Below are 27,851 nucleotides of genomic sequence, written 5' to 3'. Positions count from 1 at the left end.
GTCTGGCCGGAAACCCAAATCCATCCAGAAATCCAGCCTTCTCAAACCAGATTCGGCCGATAATCGATCGTCTATTCCCGTACCCAGTTCTGGCCCAGCATTGAGCGTCCATTCCCGAACCCAGATCCGGCCGGAAATCCACCCCTGTCACCATTCCCTTGCTTCGTCCTCACTGACTGTTCTCTGTTCTCGCCAGTGAATCTGGGTTCAACCGGATCTACTGGTCGACCGATGTGTTGGATTTCCGACGGTGTATGGGTTCAACTGGCCGGCGACTGGAGGTGAGAACGGGTCTGGAACGGAGACCGTAGGGGAGAAGGACATTTTTGTATTTTAACATTTATTCCATGTAGGATGCCAAATCGGTTTGTAAATTTTTCTTTGTAAAGGATTGTAAGTACCCCTAGCATTTTTCATTGATTTAACATGTAGGATGTAGTACGTCGCATTAGGGACGTGTGTCGAATTTTCAAGGGTGTTTAGTGTCGTTGATGTAGATAACTGTTAGTTTTTGGATGAAAATTTAAATGGATATCTCAATCCGCCTTTTCTCATAGCCCAAATACTATTTACGATACAAAATGAATCGTAAAAAAAAAAAAAAAGAATAAAAAAGTCAAACCTCGTAAGTAAAAAATGTGTTTATGGGGATCATATTCCCCATGTGGGAAGTCATATTCAAGGTGTCTTCCATTTTCTTCCATGCCGTTTGGTTGGCCGGAGGGTGTTCTTGATAGGACTTTTATATATAGCGTGCGTTCATTGAAAAAGACATGTATATCGTTGTTCTTTTTTCTCATGCCATGACACCTGCATGCTTTTGGAAGCTCTTTAGTCAATGTAGGATTCAATCGTACTATTTAATGTTTAAATTAATCTTTAGGTTTTAAAACCATTTGTTTTTGTAACATTTTTTTTTAATGAATAAATCTTTTTCAAAAATTTATTAAAAATTATTAATTCTGTCACACACTTTCATTTATATCTACATAGTATATATGAGATAGTAGTAATAAAAATAGTTATTGCAACTTCAAAGATGTATAACTGTTTAAAGAATTCTTGTAAAATTTAATTGCATCTAAGATAAGAATAAAGTGACTTTGATTTTATTTTATTTATTTATTTTCTTTCTATATATAAAGACCTGCTAGCTATGTAGTCTCAGAAACCCATGCTCAGTTTATATATTGCCATGAAGTCTCCAACATTGATCACTGCAATGGCTTCCTTTCATGTTTCTTATTTTCTCAACCTCTGTCACTGCAACACTGTACAATATTTCCAGGCTGAGTCCAGTTGATCGAACAATTCAACAAGATCCTGAAACAATATCTGCATCGGTTAACATTTCAGATGACTTTCAAACATTTTACTATAATCAAATACTCGATCACTTCAATTACAGGCCTGAAAGCTACTCCACTTTTCAACAAAGATAAGTTATCAACTCTAAAGTTCTGTTTGGTTCGCGAAGTAGACTCTTGAAATGGAATGACTATCCCTATAAAATAGTCATTCTTTTGTTTAAAAAGGGTTTATTCCTTAGAATAGTTATTCCCATTGGAATATATATTCCTTTACGAAGAGGAATACCCATTCCTTTAAAAAATGAAAAGAATGGCTATTCTTTGGGTAAAGACAATATTTTCCAGAAAAAACCATTTCTTTTATATATATATATAGCCTTTGCAATGATCTAATTGTTAAAATTAACAAACTGAAAATGAACATAAGAATAATAACAATATATTTTGTGATCAATGACTCGAATATTATTGCTTCTATTACAGTCCCCTAAACACATCTTCTGAGCTCAAGTACTATTTGGAGGAGATGTTTGCAGGTTCAGCCCAATATAATCAACCTCCACATTATCCGGTTAACATTGGCTGTGGTTGCATTGATGGAGCTCTTTCTGGAAGTGATATTCTCAGCGAAATATTTGCAGGTGTGGACCGTGCGGTTGCTTATAGAGGAATTAATCGATCATGCTATGTTAATGGACCTAGAAATGTTATATCTGAAACAACTGTGGGATGGAGTTGGCAGGTACATTTAATTTACATCTATATCTTATTATCTTCTTAATTAAATATTACTTTTAACTAATCAATCTTGATATATATAATGACAAAAAACCGGCCGGCGGGATAAGTAAAAAATAACAACGACAGCAGAATGGAACAATAAATATATATATATATATATATATATATATATATATATATATACACCATGTGCCATAAACAAGAATAACATTAATTATTTTAGCAATTATTAAATTTTCATTTTATATACCCTAATGTTGAGAGAAAAGTTGTATATTGAATCACATGTTATGCTGTACATGAGGGGCCTATATATATAGGCTAGTAATCACAGAAATACACATCAATAGCCCATGTGGGACAATACTTACATACAATTTAACATCCATCAATAGCTCATGTGGGACAATATATACATACAATCTAACACCCCTACTCAAACTCAAGGTGGAGTGCGAGAGACCATCTTGAGGATGAACACAAAATCGCGGAACCGCCCTGGAGGATGAGACTTTGTGAAGAGGTCCGCGAATTGATCATGAGACGTGACAGAATGAAGTTGTAAAGAGCCCTGAAGAAGATGATGACGGAAAAATTGCAATCAATCTCAATATGTTTGGTCCGTTCATGAAAAACATCATTATGGGCAATCTGAATAGCACTCCTATTGTCACAATAGACAGGAGTAACTGAGGAGAGAGAGACACACATATCTTCTAGAAGCCATCGCAACCAAATGAGCTCTGGGTGGTGTCAGCTAAAGCACGATATTCTGCCTCAATGTTGGAGCGAGCAACAACAGACTGTTTCTTACTGCACCAAGAAATAAGAGAGGTGCCAAGTAGGAAACAATAAGCAGTGGTGGAGCAACGGTCTGTAGGATCACCTGCCCAATCCACATTAGTATAAGCATGTAACTCAAGAGGAGACTGAGAGGAGAAGTGGAGCCCATGAAATAATGTCCCCTTGAGGTAGCGAAGGATGCGAAGGACAGTAAAAAAGTGAGTAGAACGGGGAGCAGCCATAAACTGACTCACCTGATGGACAGCATATGAGATATCAAGCCTCGTAACAGTAAGATAGACAAGGCTACCAACCAAATGTCGACAGAGAGTGGGATCATAGAGAGGCTTGCCATCCTGTAGATTAAGATGGGTATTGAGCTCAGTCGGTGTGTCGACGATCTTACAGTCTGTGAGATTGGCCCGTGAAAGCAAATCAGATATATACTTGGCATGTGTCAAATAGAAACCATCAGAAGAAGAAGAAATCTCAAGGCCAAGAAAATAGCTGAGAGTGCCAAGATCCTTCATCTCAAAATGCTGACTGAGAAACTGCTTGAGCTCCAGAATACCAATAGAATCATTGCCATTGATAATTATGTCATCAATATATAACAACAGAAGAATGATGCCGTGATCTGTGCGGCGAATAAACAAGGCAGAGTCATATGAGTTGATGGAGTAGCCAAGACTAGAGACAGTGGCGCTAAATTTAGCAAACGATGCCCGTGGAGCTTGCTTTAGACCATAAAGATCCCGACGGAGACAACAGACCTTGTTCGGAGGAGAAGAGAGGCCAAGAGGTGGCTGCATATAGACTTCCTCATTGAGATCGCCATTAAGAAATGCATTTTTTACATCCATTTGAGAAAGTGACCAATGTCGAGAGGCAGTAACAACCAATAGAGCACGCACAGAAGATAGGCGAGCAACAAGAGCAAAGGTCTCCTCATATTCCACACCATACTCCTGAGTAAAACCTCTGGCCACAAGGCAAGCCTTATATCTGTCAACAGTACCATCAGAACAAGTCTTGATTTTGTAGACCCACTTACCCCCAACAATAGACTTCCCTCGAGGCAAGTCAACTAGATCCCATGTATGGTTCTTGTGTAAAGCATCAAGTTCCTCTTTCATCGCGTCCTGCCAAAGAGGGTTAGTGGAAGCCTCATGATAGGAGTGAGGTTCATGTAAAGCAGCTAAGGCATGAAAACAATGAAATTCCTGGAGATGGGATGGAAGAGACTTTACCCGAGTGGATCGGCGAAAAGCAGATGGAGAGGTATGAGCGGGAGCCTCGGATGGAACAGAATCTGGGGACTCAAGTGGAGTGACATCATGAGCATTTGGAGACTACGGCTCAAGCGAGGAAGACTCAGGACAAATATCACCAGTGGTAGAATGAGAGAGAGGCATCTCTAGAAGTGTGGTAAAGGGAGGGAAAAAGAGCATGCAAAATTTTCCTACTTTGTGAAAATAACTTATGTTCCCAGAAGACCACATGATGGGAGATGTGAAGACGGTGTGACACGGGATCATAACACCGATAAACCTTTTGTTCCACCCCACCCAAGAAAGCAACATAACCGAGAATGAGGATCGAGTTTGGTGCGTTCATGAGGTTGGAGTAAAACAAAACAGGTAGAACCAAAAACACTAAGTTGGTGGTAAGTGGGAGAAGAGCCAAACAACCGCTCGTGAGGGGTGCAATGTGCAAGAAGAGGTGTAGGCAACCTGTTGATAGTGTAGACAGCTATGAGAGTGGCTTCACCCCAAAAAGGAGTAGGAACCAAAGAGGAAAGGAGAAGAGCACGAATAGTGTCTAGAGTGTGCCTAAGTTTACGTTCAGCTCTTCCGTTTTGCTGAGAGGTGCCTGGACAAGACAAGTGAGGAGCAGTGCCATAGTGTTTTAAGATATTTTGAAAAGCCTGTTGAGTATATTCTAAGGCATTATCATAACGAAAAGCTTTAATGCATTTTGAAAACTGGGTCTCAACCATTTTTACAAAATTGCGATAGATATCCAATAATTCAGAACGTGATTTCATTAAAAACACCCAGGTGTAATGTGAAAAATCATCAACAAAAATCACAAAATAACGTGAGCCACTCATACTAGGAACAGGGGAAGGCCCCCAAACATCATAATGAATTAAATCAAAAGAAGCAGATGCAATAGACTCACTATTATTAAAAGGCAAAGCTGATTGTTTCCCAAGTTGATAAGAAATACAATCAAAAGACTTATTGGACACTGAACCTAATAAACCCTTAGAAGTTAAAACTTGTACCCGAGACACAGATGCATGACTAAGATGCAAATGCCAAAGAGCAAGAGATGGCAGTGATGAAGCAGCAGCAGTAGAGACACCAAGGATGGAAAAGTGTAAGGATGAAAGCTCAAATAGTCGCCCAACTCTACGCCCAATCCCAAGTGTCTAGCTCGTCCGAGGATCCTGCACATACACACTAGAGGAGTCAAAAACAAGTCTACAGCCCAATTCACACAGTTGCCCAACAGATAGAAGATGAAAGGACAGTTTAGGCATATGAAAGACATCAGGAACAAAAAGGGAAGGTGTATGGATAGTGCCTATGGTTTGAAGAGTCATAGAAAAACCATCAACTGTGTGAATTAAAGATGTATGTGATGGAGGGGCAGAAGTAGTAAAGGAGGCATATGGCGTCATATAATTGTAGTAGGCGGAGTCAAAAAGCCAAGAGGAAGATATACCTGGCAAAACGGAGAGGACAGAGGAAGATGCATTACCAAAACGAGTGAGGACCTGGTTGATAATTGCCTCAAAGTCAGCTAGAGATAAGGTGAGCAAATCTTGTAGAGTCATCAGAGGAAGCAGTTGGAGCAGTTGAAGAAGAAGCACTCTCAGTAGTGGTAGCGACTGCGACAGATGCAGAAGATTTGGCCTTACGCCAACACTTGTCAATAGTATGCCCACGACGGTGACAATAGCGACAAAAAGGGTTGTCAAGATTCTTGGAAGGTCCACAGCCGGACCTGTCAAACTTGTCAGAGTGCTCTATCTGAGGCGATGGAGCAGCTAATACGGAATGAGTATGCAGAGTGTGCTGAGAGCGCAAGGTAGACAATCTGGTCTCCTCTCGAACAAGCTCACAGACAGCCTGGTCCAAAGTAGGAAGAGGAGAGCAGTGTAAAAGTTGCCCACGAACAAGCTCAAAATCATCCCGCAGAGCCATCAAAAATTGATAGAAACGATGTTGGTCCCTGCGATTAGCATACATCTGAGCATCAGTAGGATCCTTCATAGCAGGATCAGAAAGAGCCAACTGGTCCCATAAGAACTGCATGCGAGCAAGACAATCAGTAATAGTCTGGTCTGATTCTTGCTTCAGATGAAAGAGATCAAGAATAATCTGGTACTCCCGAGAACCATCAATCGAGGAGTAGCAAGAAGTAAGTATATCCCAGGCACCCTGAGCATCATCAAAACTGCCAAATAATGCCGCAATAGAGGGAATGGTGGTGTTATGAAACCACGTAAGAATTTGATGATGTTTGCTATCCCAATCAATAAGACGAGTGCGGAAAGCATCATCGCTTTCAGCAGTGACTTTAGTTGGCTTGGGGATATCCCCAGTCACATAGAGCTAGAGCTTGCGGCCTTTAAGAAAACTCTTCATAGATTGGGACCAAACAGTGTAGTTGGTGGCATCCAATGTAACATGAATGTGAGCAAGAACCTTGTTTTGCGCCATCTGGAGATGCCAAAAGCAGAAACAGACTAGAAAAATGAAATTAGAACAAAAAAATAAGTAGAAAACACTTGGTCAACTGATGCAAAAGTCAACGGTCAAGGTCAGTGGTCAACGGTGCTGACATGGCACTAGGGCTGATGTGGCACAGTAGACACTGATGCGTGAGATACACGCGTGAGGAGTGGTGGATGTGGGCGCGTGAACCAGTGGACAAGAATCTTCTACCGGCGCGTGGAGGCGCGTCCACCGTTGGATCGGGACGATCTTGGCAGCTGATCTATCGATCTGGGCTGGAACCGGAGTAATCGAACGGCTGAATCGTCAGGCGGCGGAACGGCAGAAGCTTCTGGTGGCGGCAAAATCTTCAAGTGGTGCATGGCTGAGCGTGGAGGCTCTGATTGGGCTGTTCTCGATGACTCTGGCACGGTTGTCTCCCAAGGTTTTGATTGGTATATGCACTAGCTTGAAACAAGGACTGGGAGAAAGAGAACCGAGGAAGACAAAGCGATGAGGGATGGTAGAAGCAACGGCAGTGCCGGAAAAGAAAAAAAAATTAAAGGTGATTCAGAACCTGTGCTCTGATAACATGTTGAGAGAAAAGTTGTATATTGAATCACACGTTATGCTGTACATGAGGGGCCTATATATATGGGTTAGTAATCACAGAAATACACATCAGTAACCCATGTGGGACAATACCCATGTACAATCTAACATACATCAATAGCCCATGTGGGACAATATATACATACAATCTAACACAGAAAATTATGATGATCAAGACTTGGGCTATTTCAAGCATGCAAGCGGCTTAGATGACGCAAATGTCACAACTTCAAGGACGTCATCAACATTTTAGAAAGTTATGTTAGCTTTTTATGTACATTTTTTTTTTTTCCAGGGAGCTTTTTACGTACACTTGCAATTGCTTTTCATTAACGTACAGTAAAGGAAATGCTCTCTGTCATCAATATTGCTACAGCTTCATGAATACTAATAGGAGGCCAATTAAATACCTTTTTTTTTTTTTTTTAGAGCTTTGGAATAGTACTAGATTTTTAAAAATGAAATTTGAAGATTTTTCAGTCCCAAACTGGCTTTGCCACCAACCTACATGATTTTTTTTTTTTTTCAATACATTTTACCTTCTAAAGATTCACACATTGGAATTTGGGGGTGATCGAACAACCATCCGATACTTAAGTGAGTCTGTCCTCATTTTTTTTTTAGGGATATTTTGAAAGATTTGTTCTTAAAAACCCACGTGTGATCGATAGTTGATTTCCATCAAAGAAGACGGACTTAAGTACTAACGGATAGGCAACATTAAAAATAATGAAACCTTGGTTAATTAGGAAACATTGCAATTTAATTTAATTTTATTTTATTATTTTTTTTTTTTAAAAGAAGTCATGTATGTCGTACTGTTATGTCAACTACATATCCCTAAAGCCCTCTTTTCCACATTAGCGTCTTTGTCCATTTCGCCACTTCGGCTCACCTCTTCCATTGTTGCCTCCGTACCCATATCGACCATGCCAGCTAATCATATCCTTCATAAGTGGAGGGGTGTCTCGTGTGACTAACCCCAAAAAGACCCACTGCCACTACAAAAAAAAAAAAAAAAAAAACATGGGAATACTAACCTAAGGTCAGTAACGTGAAAATGCATTTTTCAGGTTACTGGAACTTAGTAACGTGGTCCCACTAATGCAAAGATGAGGTTAGTATCCCTTAGGCTGCTAAAATGTGTATTGTAACCTGTAAATCTAACATTGCGTTACTGTCCAGTAACCCAAAAATTATTTCAAGTTACAGAAATCGAGTTACGTGAAACTGCACGTTACTGAGTTTCTGTAACATGCAAAGACCAGGTTACTGATGTGTTGTATCGCAAAATTAATTATCACGTTACTGAATTATTGCAACGGGAATACTTTTATGTTAGTGAATTTGTTACGCAGAATTTATTATAACGTTACTGTAATTTGTAACGTGAATATTGTTAGGTTAGTGTATGTTGTAACCCAGAATTAATCCTCGAACGAATTAGTGAATGTTGTTACGCAAAATTTATGTTGTAACCTAGAATTAATCCCCATGTCACTGAGATACTTCTTCGCCTCGTACGTATCAGCTGGTAAATTGTCCTCAAAATATTGTTGAGCTTAAGGAAAGTCAAGATGCTAACTCCGCCAACACATTTCAAGTTGTACATGTGTACTGTTGCACTCAGTTTGCTATGTTTAGTGCCCTCATGCAGTGGCTTCTCTGCCTTTTTAAGCATGTCGTAGTACTTCTGAGCGCCACCTGCAGCTAGTGGTACATTTACATTTTCTCACCCAATTGCTCAACGCCCCCAGGCCCACGATTCTCTTCTCTGACTTCGTGCATGCCAAATGCATCACGCAACAATGCATGGATGTCACCTCCCTCTTCTGTACTTCCACCTGCCGCATCTGTGGCCGGATGGTTCGATCGGATGGCTGCATCAGGATTGTAAGGCGTCGTCAGACCGTGATGCCACCATTTTATGTAGCTAGTCATCATTCCCTTACCAGTTGTCAAGTGTTCAAGTATATTATTGGGCAAGTGGAGGCGATTATTTCGACACATTTTACGAGGGCATCGAATTTTACGATCGATCGTTCTACAGTTACTAATTACAAATTCCACAAACTCTCTACACTCGTTATTGTATTCCCTCGTACCTCGAGGCTTTGTAATCCAAGTCCTATCCATATTTATTCTATACGTACATGTCACAAATGAACACATATAAGATAAAACTATAATTATTAATTGTGTATTAAATGAAGAATCCACATTTAACTAAGAAAACAAAGAATTCAATTAACTAAAATATCATAATTCTTAAAAATGAAGTAAAGAAATTTTATTTTCTCCCAAATATCAATTAAATCTAACACACCAACAATTAGTATAAATAAGTTATGATAATGCTTATTGTTAATGAAATAATGCACATTTAAAATCCTACTTTTTATGTATAAAATTGCAATATCAAACGCATCCTTAGAGTAACCAACTATTATATTTGGTACTCAGAGATTGACCAATCATATTCAAACAAGTCAATCTATGATGGACAAAGGTTTTTGTTACGCAAATTGCTAGTTTACAATTTTTTTATCACTTGTTGACCTGTATAGTATTTGATTGGAAATAGTGTTGAAATTAGAATTTTTCATTTGATGGGCTAATCGAGGGTTAGGTTTGATTTTGATAGGGTCGAACTTATTTTTTTTGTTTAAAAAAAAAAGTTCTTTTAGAATGAGGCCATGCCCCCTTAGTCTTAATGCAGTTTCGTCTCTAATTTGATGATGTTAATTAATTAATTAATTTTTTTTTGTTTGATAAGACTTCAATCACATTCTGACACATATCAACAAATTAGAAAAAAAAAGTTTAGTGAAACATGAATGAGTCCATATAAAATTATTACACCCAAGTGCAAATCTCTTATATGTCTCTCACTTGGCCAATTCATTTCTTCACTCTTCTTTAAAACTTTGCTACAACCAATTCAACAATTATTTCAATTTCAAATGCAAACAATCTCGTTGCTGGGAGTGCGAATTTCCTTTGAGAGAGGTGAGAATTTATAATGTAACGACCCAAGGAAAAGCGCTAGCGACATCTGCGCTATCACTTCAAAAAGACTAGTCAATTTGAAGCTTTCCTAGAATCCATTATAAAGCCCAGTTTCACCTAGTAACTAGGCAATGTGGGACTTAGCACCCATGAGTATCTTTATAAGAGCATTCACATTGGATTATGTAAAAGTCTCTCTAAATCTATAATAGATAACAAACTCACAAAAACACCCCTCCATTGGATTATCTATCCTAAATCTAAAATAGAGTTTTGGTAGATTTGTGAATAGTGCAACTCTACATGTGGAGTTACACTATTCACCAATCTATCCATTATTTTATTGTTTTCTACATACAAAAAATGAAAAAAGTAGAAAAAAGATAAAAAGAATAAAATAAGAGTAAAAAAATAATATAGAGTTAAGAATAGATAATCAGATGTATGATGCCTTTTAAAATTCATTAGCTAAACTAGCAAAAGTGAATTTTCGTTAGCTATTCTAGTTGAAATTTTACACGATCCAATGTGAATGCTCTAAACTATTAACTCTATGTGAACTATTCATCTCTTCCCAATATGGGACCGGGATGTTACAAACTCCCTTTCTTAAACTCCTGACGTCCTCGTCAGGGCCACGTCATGCAGCACTCCAGTACCACATGGCCTGGCGTTACTAGGTGGCTTTGATACCATTTGTAACACCCCGGTCCCATATTGGGAAGAGATGAATAGTTCACATAGAGTTAATAGTTTATAAAGATACTCATGGGTGCTAAGTCCCACATTGCCTAGTTACTAGGTGAAACTGGGCTTTATAATGGATTCTAGGAAAGCTTCAAATTGACTAGTCCTTTTGAAGTGATAGCGCAGATGTCGCTAGAGCTTTTCCTTGGGTCGTTACAAAAGGTTGTAATGCCAGGTCATGTGGTACTGGAGCACTGCATGACATAGCCCTGACGGGGACGTTAGGGATTTAAGGGGGGGAGTTTGTAAAACCCCGGTCCCATATTGGGAAGAGATGAATAGTTCACATAGAGTTAATAGTTTATAAAGATATTCATGGGTACTAAGTCCCACATTGCCTAGTTACTAGGTGAAACTGAGCTTTATAATGGATTCTAGGAAAGCTTCAAATTGACTAGTCATTTTGAAGTGATAGCGTAGATGTTGCTAGCGCTTTTCCTTGGGTCGTTACATATAATCTCTAGTCTTAAGAATGTCTTTTTTTATTAAAAAAAAAATGACAAGAATATCCACATTCTATATGTTTTTATTATAATAAGGCACTAAATCTTTTTGACTTTTTTATGCTTATTTTATTATTATTATTTTTTTTTTCAAGGATATTGTTGTTATGGTTATACAAAAAAATTAAGACTGGTAATTTTCTTACAAAATTGAGTAACTATTTTATTCCACAAAATAATTTCAATATCCACATTATATTATCTCAATTTCCACAATAATTTGCCTCAATAGATTATATGAATATAACTATTTTTTCAGAATATTCAATATCCAATATCCAAATTCAACAATATTATCAATATCAACAATATCCCTTATCAAATATTCAATATCAACAATATGAACAATATTCACAATCACGTTATCTGCATAAGGAGAGGCTGAGCAAAAAGATTAAGAGGGAGTGTGAGAGATGGCCGTTACTGATCAGGGAAATGGACAACACTGATAAGATAGAGAGATGGGAGATGAGGGAGAGCAGATAGAGGGGGTCCGGGGGAGATGTAATTTTTTGTTCCTAAATTCTGTACAGAAGTAGCCTGCGCAGCACTGTTCTCAAAATGTTTCAGTAACGTGCTTGCACATTAGTGACACATAATAGTAACACAAAATACAATACCGTGTTATTACATTTACAAAACAGTAACGTGCAGATAGTCGTTACTATCATTTGTAAAAGTAACGTGCACTCATATGCACGTTACTTTATACTAACACGTAAAATAAAAAACATTACTAGTTAATACAATATTCAACAGAATTAATATTTAATACAATAAATAAATAAAACTTATATTTAATAAAAAAAATATAAATAATAAGTTTAAATATTATTATTAAAATTTTTGAGCAATCACGATGAATCAGATGATCTATTGATCCTATTGGTCCATCACAATGGATCAGATGATTTATTGATCCTATTGGTCCATCACATTGGATCGAATGATCTATTGATCGATCTTATTGGTCCAACAGGATCGATCGGATGATCTATTGATCTTATTGATCAATCGCTTTTGTTTAATGAATAATTATTGCAATTTATAGTAACGTGGGCATACTGTCCACTTAATTATTGATACTTACGTGATATTTACAGTCATGTTACTTTTTAGCTCCTAGTAACCTGGGTAAATGTGCCTGTTACTATTATAATAACCTTATTATTTGTCAGGTAAGTATAATTGTCTCAGGAAATTGCAGGAAAAATCGCACGTGCTCATGTTTTTAGAAACGGGAGAAAACGCCACGTTAGTGATCTACTGACGTGCATTTCCTTGCACATCACAGAAATGTATTAACATGAGATATGTCACGTTATTCAATTAAATCATCAGTAACGTGTAAGCATTCATAGCGTTACAATTTACTAATATCAGTAATGTGCAATTGACATGATGTTAGTATTTTTATATTATTAGTAACGTGCATATAGCAACAAGAAAAAAAAAAAAAAAAAAAAAAAAAAGTCCCTTCTTCCTCGCGGCCGTCTAGTTTACCCGACATATTCAGACATTTTTCTCTGTCTCTCCTCTCTATCTCCCACATCACTCGTTTGACCACTGATTAATCAAGGTATATATCTCGATCAACACTAGTTTTTTTTTTTTTTTTTTTTTTTTTTCATAAATGTGAATTTTTTGTTTTGTTGGAATATTGTTGAATTTTTTTTTATGTTTGTTGATTGATCTATTGATGATTGCTTGACAGATAATTGTGTTGTGTCGTTGTAGTTTTATGGGCAGTTTAATAAAATGCATGTTGTGTACATTAGGAGGGATATTTGGGTAGGATTGTTGAGTTGGGGGTTTTGGTAATTTCAACTTTCAAGTGTTTCAAATTTTTTATGGGCATTTTCGTAATTTCACATGTTTGAAATTACAAAAATGCCCCTAATATATTAAAACAACATTGAATGTAATGTTTGTTTGTTTGACCCTGACAATTAGGTAATTAATTTCAAGTGTTTGCAATTTCGAATGGGCATTTTCGTCATTTCACATGGTTGATCTTACGAAAATACTCCTAAATATAAAATTAACATTGAAAAAAATGTTCATTTGTTTAATGTGACTATTGGGTAATTTCAAGTGTTTGAAATTACCCGAGGGCAATTTCGTAATTTCACATGTCTAAAATTACAAAAATGCCCCTACATATAAAATTAAGACGTATGTTCCTTAAATAAAATTTAGGTATACATAATGTGTCAATTGGGTAACTTCATGTGTTTGAAATTACATAGGGGCATTTTTGTAATTTTGTAAATTTAAAATTACGAAAATGCCCCTACATATAAAATTAAGACGTATGTTCCTTGTACTGATTTCTCTCTAATTCACAAGTTAAGATGAGTTCTCTGAGGAGGAGTTTTCAAGGTTTTAAACTTCCAGCACAGAGGCCACTGGTCTAGTAGACATCGTCTAGGGATGACGGTGTTAGCACTAGTGCATAGCTAGCACAGGGGTCAGGATCTGGTGAGACTGTGCACACACCGGCAGCGTACTGACCGACACTCCCTGGTGAGCTTGGGTACCAATCCCCACATTCCCTAGCCGACACCCAGCATTGTTCACCACACCTATCGGGCATGCACGATTTCATGGCCGATTTCGATACTCCTTCCCCTACCTAAACAGTAAAGTTTTTCAATGACGTGGAGATGGAAGACGTTAGTGGTGCGCATGCTGCACCTGCCGTGGACCCTATTGAATAGGAGCTAGCTGAACAGGAATTGCACCCTGACCAGCTCCTATTGATCGGTATGTAACTATATATATATAGTTTCAATTTATATTGCTAACAAGTAATGTGTATGTGTTAGGTCCAAATCCCAATAGGGACAATCAATACGAAATAGTTACAGACCCACCATCATATTGGGAGATCCCATCGGGAAAGAAAATAGCGCTGCAATTCAATAATTCGTACTAACCATTAGGACTGGGCACCGAAAAATTCAGACGAAGTTGCGGCAAGTTAATTAGGACCGGATCATTCATCCATATGTGGGACAAATGGGGGAATGTAGATCCTAACAGGAGGCAGCGTCTATGGGAGGCGTTAATGGTATGTTGTATCCATAACACATTATTAATCTATATTTATTTGTTTGTTTGTTTTTTACTTTCTTTTTTTTTTTTTTGTATTTTTTTTATTTTAATATTTCAAGAATTTAATATGTCAAATTTTATATTGTGAAGACAAAGTACTATATCCCGCCTCGATTTGATGCCAATGAAGTGAAAAGGGAAGTCTTTAAGGACATTAGTCAAAAGACGCGGACTTGGACATGCCAACAAAAGAAAAAGTTTGAAATTCAACCCGGCAAAATGCTCGAGATGGTACGAACCAGAGTAGGGGACACAACTTTCATGGGGTGGGACCCTGAAGACATGACAGAGTTATTGGCCAGATGGTGTGATGAGGCGTGGCAAGTGCGTGCATGGGTTATAATCGAGTACTTATATTAATATTTTCTGTGCTTTGCCTAATTTCATGTCGTTGTGCATATCATATAACTAACATGTTGGAAATGTTAATTGTGTAGGAGTACGCCGCTCATATGAAGGGTTTGCGACGTCAGAACGAAACACCACATTGTTGCGGCACCAAGAACTTTGCCAGGGTGTCACACGAGGAAGTATGTATACCAAATTTAATTTATATATATATTCAATAACTAATTAATGATATATGTTTTTTCCTATCAGGCACAAAAGTCCGATGGCACTCCTCTGACCCGTGCAACGTTTTTTTGTTAAAGCACACATAAAAAAGGATGGAACTTATCCAAATGAAGCAACGCAGGAGATATGTGTATGTAAAATGCTCTTTTGTTTATTATTTATTTATTTACAATTGAAATTTGTCTGACATCACTAATTTAATACAGCAACGAATGGAGCAACTAATCCCCAATGACCCTGCAGAATCAGATAGCACACTGAAGAGACAGTGCGCTGGCTTCCGTGCGATGCATATGCCATCGCGTTAGAGAATAAGCCCGAGTACTCGGGTAGGGTTAGAGGGGTTGGGAAAAATGTAAGGCCTGTCTTGGGGATGACACAAACATACTATACCCCCACATAGGGATGATCTCAACGTCCTAGGCACTCCACCCAATCCTCTCAAGAAGAAATCATTCAAGCTTGCGCTTTAATCCTTGAGGCTAAACGGACATTGCTCGCAGCTAAGATTGAGGCTGCTCTTCGGGCTCAACAGGAAAGGCACACAGCCGAGATACAGTCAATTTTAAAGACAGAGTGCAAGGCTACAGAGGAACGGTTCGCTATTTTGCGGGCGAACCACGAGGCAGAGTTTCTGTCCCGTTTGAGACACAATACCTCGACGGCCGCATCCTCTCAGGATACCCTCCCGCTTGTCATAGGTGATACACCTCACCAGCTTGTGAGATCGTCTGTGGGTATTATATCATATAGTTTGTAAACTTTTTTATTTTATTTTTTATCAATCGTAGGTGTTGCGCCTTAGCATGACATGGTTCTAGACAATGGTGTTGCTAGTACGAGTAAGACGACAACTGCTGATGTAGATCTTCGTGACCAACCCACCCCTCCAAAATAGTTGTATTTTTTTTTTTAAAAAAAGAAAAGAAAAGAAAAAGAAACCAATAGTTTTGTTTTTTGACTGGTAATTAGTACTGTTGATTATATTTTGTTATTGTAATTAGTGTTTTTATTTTTAAAGATTATGCTTGTTGATAATCAATGTAAATATATCAACCGCGAAATATAAATATAAAATATGGGATAAGAAATAATAGTTAATAATTAGGGATAATTGTCTCATTGGTCCCTGGGGTGGCATAAATTACCAATCACTCATTATGGTACAAAAAGTTCATAAAGAGTCTATGTGGTAAACTATAATTACAAATCACTCCCTGAACTTGTTTTCTGTCTACCAAGTTAATAGATTCTGCTAATTTATTACATCATACCTAATAGGAAACCAACACATGGCCACCCCAAGCCTAGGGGAGGCCGTGCGTCACCCCCCCAAATGTGGCGGAGCCACCCCCGGCAACCACCCATTTGCAATTTTTTTTTTTAAAAAAAATAAAATAATTTTCAAGTTTTATTTATTTATATTTTGTTTTAATTGTAATGGACATGTGTCAATTTCTTATTGGGTATGACGTGACAAACTAACAGAATTTGTTAACTTGGTGGACAAAAACAGATTCAGGAAGTGATTCATAATTATAGTTTACCACAAAGACCCTCTTGAACTTTTTGTACTACAAGGAGTGATTTGTAATTTATGCCAACCCCAGGGATCAATGGTATAATTATCCCTAAAACTTATAAAAAGTCTAAATTAAATATATACTATGTAATTACTAGTAACGTTGGGTAAATCGTCAGGTTATTGGGGCAATAACGTGATAATTTGTTAGGTAAGTATAGTTGTCTCGGGAAATTGCGGAAAAAATTACGTGTGCTCAACCTTTTTGAAAGGTGTGAGAATGCCACGTTAGTGAAATACTAACACACAGGGAATCGTACGTTACATAAAGGTACTAACTTGATGTGTTTAACGTTAGTAAAATATTTTCCAGTAACGTGTAAATATTAACAGCGTTAGAATTAAATGAGATCAAGAACGTGCACCTAACATCGCGTTAATATTTTTATATTAATCATCACCTACTGTTGTTTGCACGTTACTCAAAATTGAAACTCTTCTTCTTCCTCGTGACCATCTGGTTTCCCTGGCATTACTGCATATATCTTGATCATCTCTCTTTCTCCTCTCTATCTTGGTCGTTCTCTCTCGTCTCTATCAACGCACCACTCCTTCAACCACCGGTTAACAAGTTATATATCTCTTTTCTTTTCTTTTTGATGAATATGTAGAACTATATATTATTATAGCAAACGATCGATTAACGTATTGTACATAGTAACCAACAAAACACCAAAACACATACATTATAAATAGAGATGTACTCTGTGGAAACAACCAGAACTCTCTTTCATCAAAACCAGAAAAGATTTTCAACAACGTAACAAATTGAAACTAACTCAGTTTATCTCGATCAGGATATACATATGCATGTACAGTACTAGTTAAGTTTAATTAATTTTTTTTATTTGTTTTTTCCTATATAAATGTGATTTTTGTCATTGATTGTTGAATATTTTTAATTGATGCTTGTTGTGGACGGTGTAACAAAATGCATGTTGTGTACGTTAAGAGGGAAGTTTGGGTATATAGGATTAACTTTTTTTTTTTTTGAAATCGTATATAGGATTAACTAGTTTGTGTTCAATGTCTTGAAGTGCTATTGTGTTGGGAGGGGAGTTTGAGTAGGATTGTTGAGTTGGGGTTTTTGGTACTTTCAAGTGTTTGAAATTTTTCGGGGGCATTTTTGTAATTTCACAAGTACAAAATTACGAAAATGCCCCTAAATATAAAATTAACATTGAGTAAAATGTATATTATCAAGGATACAATTCTCTTTCTTATTAGCATGAATCTATGTTTGTTTGTGAATACATTAGCATAAATCCATTAGATTCGATTGATAATAATTAATGGATGTTTGTAAATACTTTAGTATATATATATATATGAATCTATGTTTGCCTTTTTACATGCTTATATATATAAGAAAGTGCATGTTTGTCTTGAAGTGCATGTTGTGTTGGGATGGGAGTTTGAGTAGGATTGTTGAGTTAGGGTTTTTGGTACTTTCAAGTGTTTGAAATTTTTCAGGGGCATTTTTGTAATTTCACATGTACAAAATTACAAAAATACCCCTAAATATAAAATTAACATTGAATAAAGTGTACATTATCAAGGTACAATTCTCTTTCTTAATTACCATGAATCTATGTTTGTTTGTGAATACATTAGTATGAATCCATTAGATTCTATTAGTAATAATTAATGGATGTTTGTAAATTCTTTAGTATCTATGAATCTATGTTTGTCTTTTTACATGCTTATATAAACTTATTTAAACTTGTTATTATAGATATATATCGACATGGCTGATCATTTCAATGAAGAGGAGCACAAGGTTGGCATGACCGATAGTCTCCCAAACGACATGTTGACTGAAGTCCTTATGAAGGTTGCTTCATCTTCCTTCACCGACCTCTTCAAAGCGAAGCTCACCTGCAGAGATTTATGCGGGTTGGCAGAGGAGGATCATATCTTCCAACAAGCGTCGTTGGAGAATATTCCGCATTCTTGGTGTACAAATGCAGAAGTTATGTTTTTAAAACGTTGCAAAAAGAGTGGAAACCCAGATGCAATATTTAGAGAAGGCATGCATGGGTACTTCACTTCCAAGAATCCTGAACTTGGGCTTAAGTTATTAGAACGACTAATGAGAAGGGACACATTGAAGCAATGTATATATATATAGTATTATTTTAATTTGTTTAAAGGGTCAATTAAAGTGTAAAGGCTTGCAAATTTTGTCTTTTTTACTTTTTTGCAAGCTAAGAGGCTCAAAAATAAAAGAATGTCGTAGGAGAATAAAAGGCCATGTTCGAGCAATGTGGATCAACAATCACATAGCCAGGGGTCAAGAACCCTACTGCCATGTAGAAACATGCCGCAATAGAATAACGCCAAATATTCCTTTGGTGGCAAGGCAGTCCGAATGGAATTCCGGAGACTATGTAGAAGATGATGATGAGAGGTTCACATGCTGTATGTACTGCTGGTGTGAACATGAAGCTTATTTGTTTTATAAAATGTTATAAGGAAAGTAATAAAAATTTTATGGTACTTACTTTTTGTGTTTTGGTCTACAAACCCCTTGCATATGGTTATTTAAAAGAGATAGTGTAGAGTGCGCAAGGAATTTTAGGGAATAAGAGAGATAAGTTTGACTAAGACTTTTACTGAATAGTACGGAATATTGTATTAAAAGTGCATTTAGAGAAGCTCGGTCTCCTGGATACAAGCAAGGACTAAGGATTTTCTTTCTTACCCTACTGACCTCTGACGCGTACTATTTATAGATTTTCCATTCAGGTACTGGATCCAACTGAATGGCCAGCTCACCTATTCTCTCAACTGCAGAATATTTCCTTAGGCGAATAAACAAAACAACCAAAACAGAATAGCGTAAATAGCGGAAAGCAAAACAACGGAAAGCAAAACGACAACCATAAAGGCTAAAACGCAGAGTTCTAGAATAATCTGCCACATCATCACAAAATACCCCCAAATCCTTAATTGCAATTCCCAATTGTAGTAACCCTAATTTCCCCATCACCGTAGCCCTAATTCCCCAATTGCCCAATTGAGTCTACAACAGATAGACTGTTGCATTTGCAATAGGTAATAAAGTACCAACAAAAAACCTGCTTAGAGATATCTCCATTACAAAACGTACATAAGGTATATATGGCTAGTTAGGGAGGTTTATATGCATAAAAATATTCAATTATGTGGTAAATATAATAGCGTGATAAAACTACACGTTACTATAATTGTAATGTAATATATATATGTCTGTTACTATATATTGAGTAATGTGAATAATATCACGTTATTGGGTCATATATTAACTAACAGATTAATTTGCACATTACTCTAGAGTCACCCGTATATATTTACGTTACTGTCCAGTAAACCATAAAATTTTCAAGTTACAAAGGAGTTATGAAGTAAATTTTACACATTACTATATATTTCAGTAACGTATCAAATAATTATCACGTTACTGTAATCACTCACATATAAAATTCTACATGTTAGTATTCCAATGTTTTTTTGTAGTGTACCAGAGACCCGTGAGTCTCCTTTCACCCACCGGCCCCAGCAGTTCATTCGAGAGGTAACGTGGCTGATGTGGGATGGGGGTTGATGTATGTGCCACTACACATGGACTAACACATCAGTGACTGATGTGGTAAATCTTATGTGAGCTAGTATTGTCATGTTAGTTTGTAATGGAATGTTGTAAAATTGGTAGCATCCCAAACATTTATCATGAATTAATATTTATTTTTTTGATGACGAGGCTGTTTGAGGCTAGAGATCGACTAATTCCTTGGCATATGCAATTTTCCCATCCCCCACGATTAATAAACATTCACATCAAAATAAAATTTACTTGATTTGTATATTTCCACCCTTTTGCTTTAAATTTGATATGACCATTGAAAACGTATCCTAATTGTCCTTAATGAGTACTATTTAAACCTCTCTTTGATTTTAGTTTAACATCTCCGTACATTAATTAGACATGCAACAAGGTGATACCTATAGGAATTGGCAATGATTCTATGTTCCCGTCGGATCCTTTTCTCCTAAGCAGCTTTATTGAGATGTACAAGAGCTTGTACAGTATCTCACCTTGTCCTCATTGGGTCACTACTTACTATAGAGGCCATGTATGTTTTTTTTTTTTTTTTAACATATTTTGCCCTACATTTTTACATGTAGTATGATTAACTTCAAATAATAAACAGAAACATTTTGATTTTTTTTAATGGAAAATTGCAGGATATAAAATTGATTCTCCAAAGGTTTGCAAGCAACATTATATTCTCCAATGGGCTTAAAGATCCTTACAGTAGCGGCAGGTAACTAGATAAAAAATTACCAACACAAAAGAACTAATTAATTGTTAAGTTTACTCAATCGACCAAGTTTAATTAACACCTTTCTATTTCTGATTCCAAGGTGCTTGAAAACATGTCACACAGTGTTGTTGCTGTCCATATTATTAACGGTGTGTACTCAACTCTTTTTTCGAAAAAGGGTATTAAAAAAGAAAAGAAAAGAGAAGAAAAGAAATCATAGGGGAATTCATAGTGAATAGTGAATTTAATTTCTTTTGCGAGGATCTCATTGCTTAGATTTATATACGGCACAACAAAGTGATCCAGAGTGGCTGGTCAAGCAGCGAAAGGTGGAGGTTAATATCATCAAAAGGATGGATCACCAAGTACTACACTGATATTCTCGCTTTCAAGAAATAAATTGGGCGTTTCTTCTAACAAGACTATAGCATATCAATTATGATTATTTATCTTGATCAAGGAAGTTGTGTTTTCTAATTGATATGTTGGTTCATTTGGGATACACTAAACTGGACCACCATGAATTAGTATTCTACATAAGAATTACTGTCAAATGAATAATTGAACTCACTATTGCAAATAATATTGATTATCAATTATGAGAGGCTTGTGAACTCAAACATGTAGTGTATGTTACTTTGATGTATTTAGGAGTGAGATCTTGTATGGTCAAAATCTCAATATGTTGGATAATCGCATTTAACGTTGTGAGAATACTAACCCTTAAGATGGAAAACATAATATCTATCTAGATATGAAATGATATAAGATGGGTGTCATACCTTACCATTGGGGTCAATAGCAAGCAAGGGTTTACCCTTGGATGGAAATGTGAGTGAGGATTTACCGTCGGGCCTTTTTGCCCTGACGTGATTAATTAATTGGCTTGTAACAGCTAGATCATTAATGAACCAAATCAAGGATTTACACCAATAAGAAAAGGGGACGATTAATTGGTTATGTGATTTGAAAGATCTCTAGAATGATCGCTTCCCATAGACCTCTAATTCTCCGTTTAGAAGATTTTTAAACTCCATCTTTAGATTGCATTTAACACCAAGTTTTTCCATAATAATTTTGTCTTTCTTCTATTTTATTTCCTTTCTTAAAAGATTTTAGTACCTTTTGTAACTACATAAGTTCACTATAGTTTTGAAATAATGGTATTTGGAATTCAATTTTTTAGATCAATAATATTTCAGTTTACCACCGAGCACACCTCTCAAGGCCAATACCTTAGACCAACGCTTAACCTCCACAAAATATTATGTACCCACAGTTATGTTACAACCTCCAAGAAGCAACATAACTTGCTAGCAGTAAATACAAACATAAAACCAATGTGTTACCAAATAGTCTTCCCTTTGTCCTTATGTCAGTTAATTTCTATCCAGCCGCTTTCCCAGCAATGTCCCTTTAGACCGTATCATTCATGGTCATAGGCAATATACCAAAGTAGCAAACACTAAAGCCTCAACATTCTGACATAGTCAAAAAGTCTTATAGGGCATAAATAAAGTAATTAACAATGACCTATATGACTCACACAATGAGGAAACAGGGATCAATTCAATCACCTCAGTCATCGGTCGCATAAGCACATGTAGTATAAAATACAAGCTACGATGGAGTTCTCTTTCCAAAAAAGAGCGTATGTCTAAACTCAACACATCATACAGATTCTAGTCTAGTCACTATCCAAGCGGTTAACCCAAATCCTCCATTTGCTCGCCACCTCAAGCGCCAAATTAAGGTTTCGCATCTGGCTATTCTCAAGCTACATGGATTGTGGGATATCCATGCGTGATCCTAACTTATTGTGGACCCTATCTTAGTACCAACTAAGGCGACATATCTATAAATGTGTCACACCTTTGCTTTAAGTAAAGTACTGAAGGTTTCAAATATTAACTTTGTTCGCAATAGAAGCGCCAAATGACACAATGTCTCATCTCTACCCACTACCACAGTGTTAGAGGTGATTGCTCGTGTGAGTGAGCCAATCTATAAGCCTATTGACATAACTTTTCACCATGATACCAAACACATGGTGAATAAGTGTGTGCTCTTCAAATGCTCATATTCATGCTACTATGATTATAGAACACACCAATATCATGTGCACGACAAGCAATACCATCATTTAGGAGAGAAATCATCTCATATGGTCAACTGCAAACAACAAAATAGCCAAGTGTTTTAGGACCATTTATTTAGATGCGCAACTACACATGTAGCGATTTCAAAAAAAAAAAATATGCGTTACTAAAATTCAAGAGATTCTACTTTTATTCATAAAATGCCTTTTATATCTCAACAAATCACCATTAAGTCAACGACTCTATCGCGATTTATCTTTTCCGGTCAAACTCATAAGATGACCTTAGGTTTCAGTCAGCAAATCCTTTTGCGACTTCAAGGCATTAAAGGAATCACTTATATATAGTAGTAGCATGTGAGATAACTAACTTTCCAATTCATTTAGGGTAAGCGATCAGGACAGTGTTCCCTAAGAACAATCACAACAGTCTAACCATTACTTGTAAAGGCCTGTCCAAATCGCATCACAAACTCGCTCCACTAAAGCAAAAGGAAAAATTACCCTCTAATGAAACTTGAACTATTAACACAAAATTGTATGAACCATCTCAACTATCAAGTACAAAATATAGATTCTTTGGTATTCTCATCTCATTAATTGTCTGTAGGTTTTGAATATAAGCTACTAGAAACCATTACTCTCAAAAATAGTTTCACAAGACTCATAGTCCGAGCTATATTTCATACACCCATGGGCATTATCTTATAATAAGGACAACTATTCCTTAGGCGACAATTATCAATCCAAGATAACCAAATCGTTTGCAACATTCACTCACTTAAAAGGATACTTTCCATGTTTGGTTGATTGCACTCAAAGATAGATGGTTATCATAGGCTGTGTGAAAATTTACGAACTGCAATCTCTGCGCTCTTTGTACTTCGCACCTCAAACATTACATACTACCGACCATCTAATTCTCTCTTGAGAATTACATAAAAGTTTCAAGATGTGCGACTGATGGTTATACCAAGGTAACTCATTTAGCGCCATGAGATGGATCTAATACACTTTTTCAATTTCACTTTACCAACATTAGATCAACAACTCTAGGTTGGAGCACTCAAGTGGAAAAAATCTTATATTCTACACTAGACACTCATATCTTGTGAATTCAATACATCTAGCGGAGCACATGTAAAAAATTCTCTTCCTATCACTAAGTGACAAGAGAACAAATTTTATATTGCTACCACATTATTAAGGATCTTCTATTTTAGCAAAAAATTCTGAGAGTCATTCCACTAGTGGCATACTTCCATTCAATGGTACACTCCCACTAGGCAAAACATTCATCTAGTGGTTTATTCCCACTATTCTCGGCGACATTTCAGATAAATAAAAATATTTTAAAAAAATAGTATTAGGTTGAGATAAAATGTTTTTAACACAATTTAATATAAACATTTCACATTAAAAATGTAAAAACCCACCATCCCTACCCTCACCGAGAATAGGAATAATAATCTTGACTCAACCAAAAACAGAATAATTTGATCCTTAATTTATCCAGTTTTGAAAATCATTGATATTGAATTTTCATTGCGCCAACTAATTTCATGTGCACTCATCCTTAATAAATAGGTGAATGAAAAACATTCTAAGGACAACTTGTTATGCCTGAGGCAGCAAACTCATATTTCATCTACACAAATGTGATGTAACTGATATTTTGCGCCATTGTTAACCTAACATCATGTTCTCAGCAAGTCACAGTATTGCAAGTTCATTGTTCTCATTGTATAAGTTGTTAGAAAACTTATACTTTTTCACTAATGCGATTCAAAAAATAAAGTAATTTAAAATATATATTTTTTACGAAAAAATATATTTCTTTTGATTTTCTCCAACAAATTCCAAAAAAATATTGAGAATTTGTGAGAAAATTAATTTTAACCTTCTCACATTAAGATGTTGTGACAATGTCTAATATCATGTCCTTAGCTTTATTAAGGCGCAAACATAGGAATTGATTAATTGTAGAAGATGCTCTTGCTACCTTCTGACATTGTGAAATAAAGAGATATTTCTTATGAGTGAGAACACTTTTAATTTCTCAAGCTTTCTAACCCATCATCATATGCCTTGTGGCATAATTAGCAACTTGGGTACCAATGACCATCCAAATTCTAAACCTCTTGAGAGACTTACTGACACCATTACTTTCAGTAAGTCTTTAACTAACTTGGGTATCGACTTCATTAATTTCGCTATATGTAAAGCGTTTTGAAAATGTAACATCTCTACGGTGTGCAACATATACACTCACTTGTTACTTTTTAACTGATAGTTTATGGCTCCGTCCCAGAGTACAAGTCTCAAAATTGCGCGTGTGGTCCCATTCCGAGAAGCTCATTTCGAGACCCACGTCATGGTAATTCTTTTAAGCTTGGTAATTGTCTTTATGGAGTCCAAAATAAAATATTTTTCCCTTTAAGACAGTGTTTCCAGTGTTTTGATGGTTTTTGCGAAACCTATCTTAACTTTGCACCATAATTGCTCCCATAATCATTATCCTAATCATTCACCTTTATTTTCCACATATCATTACACTTGGTTTCGCATTTTAATATATGATTTTGAAGTAAGGTGTTACAAGACACTGACTTGTATCCTAACAAACGACCCGTTTTTCTTCTACTGTAGTAGCTTCATATATAACTCAGCCTTTCTTTCATAGAATATCCTCTGCAACTTGGAACTCAGGTGGCTAAAGGTTTATGTGGTTTAATAAAGAATAAGGAGTGGTTTGTGTTTCAATTTAGGCTTGTGAAGGTTTGGAACTCTCCATGAACAAAGAATAAATGCCTCTACACTTCTTGGAACTCGGGCGGCTAAAGGTTTTTATGTGGTTTAATAAGGAGTGGTTAGTGTTTCAGTTTAGGCTTAGGAAGGTTTGTAACTTTCCATGAACAAAGAATAAATGCCTCCACACCTTTTGAAACTCGGGTGGCTAAAGGTTTTTATGTAGTTTAATAAGGAATAAGGAGTGATTTGTGTTTCAGTTTAGGCTTGGGAAGGTTTGTAACTCTCTATAAACAAAGAATAATTGCCTCCACAACTTATGAAATGTGGCTTAAAATTTTGTGTAGGTATTGACAAAACCGAGGTTTAATAACAAAGTCGGCTGGGTTTTTCAAGTGATAACATCAATTTGATCAAATGAACTATGATCGAAACAGCGATCGAGGATCTTGGGTTTAAATATGGAACATCGATTCACATCTTCGATTGCACAAAGTGTGATCGACCTTGCGATCGAACCTCTCGGGAATTTGAATGTGAACTGATGCACCACTTTGATCAAACTTGCTATTTACCTTCTCGGGTTTATGTATGGGAACATGATGCTCTTGTTCAATCGAACCACTTTCAATCAAGTTTGCAATCGAAGACTTTTAATCTTCAATTCCAACCTTCTCTTGAACCTTTTCTTGAACCACATCTGACACTGACATAACCCCAACCAAAACCTCAACTCAACATGTTTTGACACTAAATTTTGTAATACTAAAACTGATGTGAACCTACAGGATGAAATCCCTTTTGAACCCACAATCAAATTGAAATCTACCCAAGAAAGCAAAAGAATCAAGTCAAGAGAATCTGGACCCGTTGAAATCTCGTTTCAAGAACCTAGAATCAAATCAAGATGATCAATCTAAACCCATTGGAATCTTGTTGCAAGAACCTAGAATCAAATCAAGATGATCGATCTAAACCCATTGAAATCTTGTTTCAAGAACCTAGATTTGGTGAGAACGCCACAAAGGGTCTGCCTTTGATAAGTTCGTAATTCAATCAAGAACAAGTAGAGAAAACTGAAAAGTTTTCTATGAAGAACAAAACTTCATTCACAATCAACTTGTCTAGCATATGCGGCTAAAAGTCTTTTCAAAACCTTTCCATGAAATCTAACCCTACGAAGGCCTACATCAATTAAAAGACATGGGCTGAACATCTTCAAGCCCAAAATATCCTAAACTACACTTCTATGGCTAATAAAAGAAGTCCACTTAATGAAACAAATAGGCCTAAAGGCCTACAACCATAGAAACATAAAAATAGGCCCACATGCCTATACTTAGGGAAATAAAAAGTTTGCACGAAACCACTAGGCTATGCCACCCCCATCTGTCGCTTGTATCACATGGATTAAAGTCGGTTCTTCTTCTTTCAAGTCCATCTTGAATGTTGGGGTCTTGCTTGATAAATTTGCAAACTCGGCCCAAGTGGATTGCACCAATCCTTTCATTGCTTCATTGATGTTCTTCGCTCTTGACCTTGTGATTGGCCCATCTGGAACTTGTGAGGGATCTTTAAGATTCGGCCTACCATGGGGCCCATCAAAAACCTAACAGAAATAAAGTAACAATAAAAATTTGACTTTAATTCTATATGAATATTTTATGGAGAGGTCAAATGCAATATGTAGTAGTTAGAAATCTCTTGTACAATTAAATAAATACTAGAGTGCAGTTTTATTTTTGTGTTGTAGTGGAATAAAATATAATAGTAACTTTGGACTAGTTATAAGATAATAGGAGTTCAAAGCTCATTGGAGTTATGTTTTATTTTTCTCTTAGAACCCTCATGTTGTTTATATACCCTGTCATAGGGGGTGGCCGGCCATTACATGGGTTTTCTCCCTAGGGACGTGAGCTAAGGGTTTTGAAAAAAGAAAATAGTTTTCTCACTCCTTCTCTAGGGCTACACATATACAAAAGAGAAAACC

The 27,851-nt window shown here is 36.5% G+C and overlaps 1 pseudogene; it reads left to right on the top strand.

Moving 5' to 3' along the window:
* The first annotated feature begins 231 nt into the window (after window positions 1–231).
* LOC133876735 (uncharacterized) lies at window positions 232–21,508 on the top strand (annotated as a pseudogene).
* The last annotated feature ends 6,343 nt before the right edge of the window (window positions 21,509–27,851 follow it).

Source organism: Alnus glutinosa, chromosome 9, assembly GCF_958979055.1.
Source record: "Alnus glutinosa chromosome 9, dhAlnGlut1.1, whole genome shotgun sequence".
In the NCBI taxonomy this organism is placed as follows: Eukaryota; Viridiplantae; Streptophyta; class Magnoliopsida; order Fagales; family Betulaceae; genus Alnus; species Alnus glutinosa.
This window is presented reverse-complemented; position numbering and strand designations above follow the sequence as displayed.